Source organism: Equus asinus, chromosome 6, assembly GCF_041296235.1.
Source record: "Equus asinus isolate D_3611 breed Donkey chromosome 6, EquAss-T2T_v2, whole genome shotgun sequence".
In the NCBI taxonomy this organism is placed as follows: domain Eukaryota; kingdom Metazoa; phylum Chordata; class Mammalia; order Perissodactyla; family Equidae; genus Equus; species Equus asinus.
In genome coordinates, this window is record NC_091795.1 from 87070152 (window position 1) to 87076364 (window position 6213).

The following is a 6213-nucleotide window of genomic DNA, read 5'->3' on the forward strand; positions in this document are numbered from 1 at the left end:
AGTACATTGAGTTTCATAAAGTAGTGGGCATTTTTCAGCCACAGTAGGACTCATTGTGAATGATAATGGAGATCAGATAACCATGAGCAGCAAAGCCACTCTGTTTTGGATTGAGCTCCCTCTCTAATAACTTGCAATCAAGGAACATAAACCAGCAAACACATTTGAGGTAGCTGGAGGGAGGCGAGGGAGGGAGAGGGCGGTCCAGCTCCCAGTTTTCCTGTCTCTGCAGTGTCAAACAGTAAGTGAGTATCTCCAATGAACCAGCTAAAATCTTCGTGTTGAACTGACAGGTTGTTTTGACATCATTAGACACAACCAAACAAAGAATGAAAACAAATTGCTAGCCACGTTTCACAGTTCCTGATGGTAGGCACAAAGCCTTCAAACACACCTGCAAGAAATCCCGAAAGGCAGGCTTTGATTCTGGCTTTGTTCAAGGTCCCCACCAACTTTCCCTCCTTCGTGATGTTTTTCCCGCTATAGTAACCATGGGATGTGTCTTAGCCCTGTCCAGATCATAGAGTGAGACTTGTCTCTTATGCTTACCCTCAAAAACAGGTGCTCAGTTATAGCTGAGATGCTCCACCACAATCAGGCAGGTATAAGAGAATGATGGGGGGGATTCCTAGGCATAGAATATGCTAGAACTTAGAACCCAGGCCTGCAGGTGGGAAGAGATGATCAAATAACGAGGAGGCTTGACGTTCTGCCTTCAACCTAGTTTCCACATTCTGTACCTTGAAAACCTTGACACTTAAAGGTTAAAGAGAGTTTTGTGGCAGATGAAGAGGTACTGCCTCACACAATGGGGAGTGAATTTTGGAAATTTGATGTTGTAGCGATGGGCCCAAAAGAGTTTTGAATCAATTCAGAGGCAAAATGTGCATTCTGTGTTAAGAAGGAAGCTATTCTGTTCAGGTATCTAGCCTTAATCCAGTTCTCCTCCAATGCACCTCTTGGCGTCCCAATTAGCGAAAGAATCCAGGGCTGGAAGGATGGTGGTCCTGACAGCAGGCGTCTCTTCCCTGATGTGGCAGGAAACTTCAGGGTTGGCATCCCTCAGCCCTGTCTCAGACACAGGACCCTGTCCTTCCTCTCTGCTCTCAACCTTCCTGGGGCACTCTTCTGGGAACACATGCGTGAGCTTGCTTCAAGCACCTCTCCATCTACTCTAGATCCTCCTTAAATAGTCGAACAAATGATCAAGGAGCTTTCAAAGCTAAGTGACTGACAGGCTCTTACGGATAAGAGAAAAGGGGAAAGTAGCAAGGTTTTCCAAAGCACTGAAGTTTTGGTCAGGAGACCTGGAATAAAATTTTATCTGTGTCACCTAGAGAAAGTTACATAGGACTTCCTCAGAAGTAAAAAGATACAATGATACCTTTTTTCTTAGTTTATAGAGTCAGCATGAAGGTAGAATGAGGTGATCTTTTAATTTATGAATTTTTCTTTTGGTGTAGTGTTTGAAAACACCTTTCGACGCATAGATAATAAAGATGGTCTTCTATTTTGTTAGCAGTTTAAAGTTTGTTTTTTATATTTGTGTTATTTTTTGCTACTATTTAGACAAGGTCATTAGTTTTGCCCCTATATGGATAGCCTATTACCTAATGCCTTTCATAAAATAGACTATCTTTCCCTAGTGATTTATCATGTGATTTTTGTTATAAAGCAAGTCATCATTAATGTGCAAATTTACTTCTGGGCTTTTTTGTTCTCTTAATCCCCCCTTATGCAAATACATTACTTTTATAATTATTCTAGCTTTAAAGTACATCCTGCTATCTGGTATGAAAAATTACTGTTCCTCCTCCTTTTCCTCTTGATCTGCTTCTTGTCTTCCTTTCTCCTCCAAAGATGTTTAGCTTTTCTTAGATGTTCATAATTCCCCATGCATTTTAGAATTGACGTGAATGATTCCATTTCATAATTAGTTGTCTTCGATATTCTTTAGTAAATTTTAAATTATTTCTTTTGAAATATTTTATACATTTTCTTTGCCAGACTAATTTCCTGGAGTTTTAAAAGTCATATTTTGATTGGTTGCTGTCAGTTGATAGAAAGAATATTGATTTGTATTTGCTGATCTTGTGTTCAACACGCTTGTATAAATCAGTATGTCAGCAAGAAATAGATGGAACACTTAGATTAGGATAATTTGAGAAGAGTTTAGTCAAGGGGCTATTTATAGAGGTGTGAGCAGGGTATATGAAATCATAAGAGACAATGCGGCAGCCTGCAGCTGGTAGTGGCTGGACTCCACTACCCATTCTCTACCTGAAGAGTCAGAGGAGAGAGAAATGACTGAACCCGGAGACAGGGTGGTCCCTATGAGAGTCTGCCTGACAAGTGTTAAGACATTGGTGGAGATCAGCTGGCCAGTGGTGAAGCAGAGTTGGAGGTATAATCCCCTGGCCTCGCTTTCTCCTGATCCATCTCCTGCCTTTGACCTGCTCTCCCTCTCACCACTGGTCAAATCCATCTGAAGCTCACAGAAGTTGGTCTCATAGGGCACAGAAAGTGGAGAAGGGTGGAGAGTGAGCGTGGAAGTGCAAATGGAAGATATCTCACCTATTGCTTACTTCTGCTGTCTATTGATCCTGTTGTGTTTTCTAGAGAGACATCTGTGACATCATCAAAGGATTTTCTCCTAAACACATTTGTTTTTCTTGTTTTATTTCACTGACTAGGTCCTCCTGTATAATGTGAGCTAAAGATTGTCATAGTGAGTCACTTTGTCTTGTTTCTGACTTCAATGGGACTACTGCTAAAACTCACCAGTAAGTAGGACTTCTGTGTTAGTATGGCTTTTGTTTTAGATATTTTTTGTCAAGTTAGGTTAGCCACGTTTTGCTCCTAGGTAAGTATTTTTTGTTGTTGTTTAAAAAATCACGAGTGGATTGTGGTATTCTAATGAATACATTTTAATACCGCTATTAAACATATTTCTCATTTAATGTGTTAATGTGATAAATTCCATTATTATATTTTTGTGTGTGAAAAAACACTTGCATTTTTGGAATAAATTCCACTTTGTCATAATGCATTTTAAAAATACATGCTGCCGGTTTTGATTTGTTAATATTTCATGTAGGACAGTCACATCTATATTCATAAGTGAGATTGGCTATAATTTTCTTAATGATCCTATTTTTGAATTAAGTTTATACTAGCCTAATGAAATAAGATATGCATTTTTTTATCGTAAATTTTGAATAAAATATGAATTAGCTGTTATTTGAAGGTTTGATAAAACTCTTTGACGTGTGTTTTGGTTTGGAAATTTTATGTTTTTGACTGTACAATTTGTTTAATAGTTATACGTGAATTTAAGATTTAATATATTTTTGAGTCAATTAACATTTTATTATATTTTTAAAGTTATTACCACAAAATTATTTGGAATACACTTTTATAATGTCATTTTTAATTCTATTTATAGTTATGGCATAATTTACGTTCCTTATACTATTTGTGTATGTCTGCTTTCTTTCTTTTACTTTTTTTCCCTGATTAACCTTGCCAGAGGTTCATTTATTTTATTCATTCATTTCCTTCTTCCTTCTTTCTTTGTATTTTTCCTTTTTTCTGATATTCCAATTAATTATCTTTTAGGTTTGTCAGGAATCTCTATAATTTTCTTTGTTTTATTTTATAAATATTTCCCTTACCTCTGTTTGAGTTCCCAATATTATCTCTAGATTTACTACTTTCTTTGTAAACTTAAAACCTATATTATTAATTTTTAATATTTGTTTTTTAAAATATATAAATGTAAGATTTTAAATTTTCTTCTAAGAACTCCTTAGATGCTGGATGCCAAAAAGAATTAGTTATACAAACGTGACTACAACTACAACTATAATGTCCAGTATATGTAGATATATATTGCTCTCACTGTAATTCAGTTTTAAATATTTAACTTTCTATGTTGACATTTTTCAGCAATATTGTATTTTCGATTTGTCATGGTGTTTTCTTTTCTCTTTTTCCTCCTTTCCTGCTTTTATGGGATAGGTCATTTTCTTGTTTCTATTTCTTCTTCCAGTGGGTTGAAAATTATACATTTTATTGCTAATCTTTTGGTGCTCACTCCACAATTTTGTATCATTCATACTTTAGTTAACACAATCCAAGATTAATCAATATCCTTATCTTCCTTCTGAATATCTTTCTTGTTATTGGTATTTAGTAATTTAATCTACTTTGCTTTTCAATTCTCTCAAATAGATTTTTATTTTCGTTGGTGTTTCTAACAGTTAATGCTAATTTAAATTTATCAAAATGTTTTGTCCTTTCTTTCTCCTCCATTGATTTTATACCAGCTGTTTTAAATATATCATATCAAACAAGGTTACAAGGCTGATTTCGGGAGGAGTGTGCACCGTTTACACTTGTACTTGATATTCCTTTTAAAACCACTTTTATCTCACAGAACGCAGTGTGGCAAGTATTTGTCTTACATCTGCTTAATCAGTGTCAAACCTCAAAAATCCCAGCTAAGTAGGAAAAAATCTGCCAGAATTATGTTCCATTTAGGAAAAAAATATCGTTCTGTTCCCTTTCAAGTCCTTCTCTTCCCGTCTTTTGCTCAAGGCGTGGTGTCAAATGTCTGCTAGTAGAAGCCTCAGGACTTAGAGTGAAGAAGAATGATGTACAAATAGTTTACACTTTGAGCAAATATGATGCCTCTAAATTTTTTGGAGATTTTTTCCCCTGTTGACTCAGGCTGCAGACATTGGGTCCTTTACTTTTCAGGATCGGATTTGATGTGTGGTGTAAGCTAGCGATAAACTTGAAGATTTTAGTAGTCTTCAAGTTTAAACCTAATACATCAGCTATTCTAAAAAAATCTCTTTTTCTATGTGTCTTAGGAATCTCTATTTTCCTCAGATATTAGGCCATACTTTTGATATACTGTGCTCCAGATATGCTGTACCTCTAATTTGAGGAAAAGAGAAATGTTTTGAAGTTTGATTTTTACAACAATGGGTTTTACCGTCATTCCACTATCTGAATAATTTGGAAGTTGTTGCGACCTTACAAGTCAATGCATCTCCAAATCTAAATATATATGTTAGTGTAGAGGACTATGTGTTTAAGGCTGGCTCTATCCACAGAAGCTGACACAAAAAGGATTTTATTTATTGTAAAATGTTCTGGAAATACTAGTTATGAAGATCTGAGTATATACAGTCATATGGAAATATTTCTATTGGAATAGAAATATCAGGCAAACTATCTGGTTTAAACTTTATACTTCTAATTCAAGTTGCCATTTGTTTCTAATTGGTAAAGTTGTATAGTAAATACTCTGTCTGCTCTTTAATAACTGAGCCATTGATGGGGCATTTAATAACGATCACATGATAAACATTGGGCTCTCTTAATAACCTTGACTCGTCCTTTTTTCATCTGTTTGTATCTGGTGTTAGAATGATATGTGTCCTCCGTCAGACCATGAACTCCCTAGAGACAAAGGTTGATTTTATTCATTTCTGTATTTCTTATAGAAATTTACACAGGGTTTTATAGGCAAATGGGCATGCCATTAATGCTGGTTAAACGAATGAATGGATGGATACTGTTGTCCTTTCTAGCCCTGATACTTTGGCTCAGGATCCAGAGACGATGGAAAGTGTGCTTCTGGGACTATTACTACAAGTGACTCCAGCCTCCCAGGTGACCCAAAGCAGATCTCTGAAGAAACCTGCCTTCCCATTCTCTCCATCCTTGCTGGGATACTGAAGGAAAGGAGGGGCTAAGGACACATTTCCATCTTGGAGGCACTTATGAACAGATTATGTGTAAAAACTATCACTGGTTCTCTATCTGGGCATCACATGCTCCCCCCCCCCCCACCGTATTGAATAAATCTGTGGGTGAAGAAAAATTGAATGAATCTTAACATCTTCTCAGATTCTGAATATTTATTCACCACTGTATTTTATATCAGCCAGACTCTTTTTTTTGGCCAAGTGTCTAAATTTCTGTGCGCTCACTGTCTGGACTCACTCCTTCTTAATATTTAAACAAAGGCTGAGATAGGCATACATGCAGACACAGTATTAACAGGAGAAAATTAGGGGCCATTTACAACTGGCACTTGTCCAGGAGACAGACACAGTCATGCCAGTGACAAGAGGAAATGCAGTCTTCTCTGCTTTAAACTCTGAGTGCATAATGAAAAGGGAATTGAGGAACTGGGCA

At 36.4% G+C, this 6213-nt stretch overlaps 1 long non-coding RNA gene across 1 annotated transcript; it reads left to right on the plus strand.

Annotated features, from left to right (window-relative positions):
- The first annotated feature begins 2236 nt into the window (after positions 1-2236).
- LOC123286286 (uncharacterized) lies at positions 2237-5958 on the plus strand. Its single transcript, XR_011504306.1, has 3 exons — positions 2237-2404; positions 2694-2783; positions 5604-5958. It is a non-coding gene; the product is annotated as an uncharacterized lncRNA (long non-coding RNA).
- Positions 5959-6213: the final 255 nt, after the last annotated feature.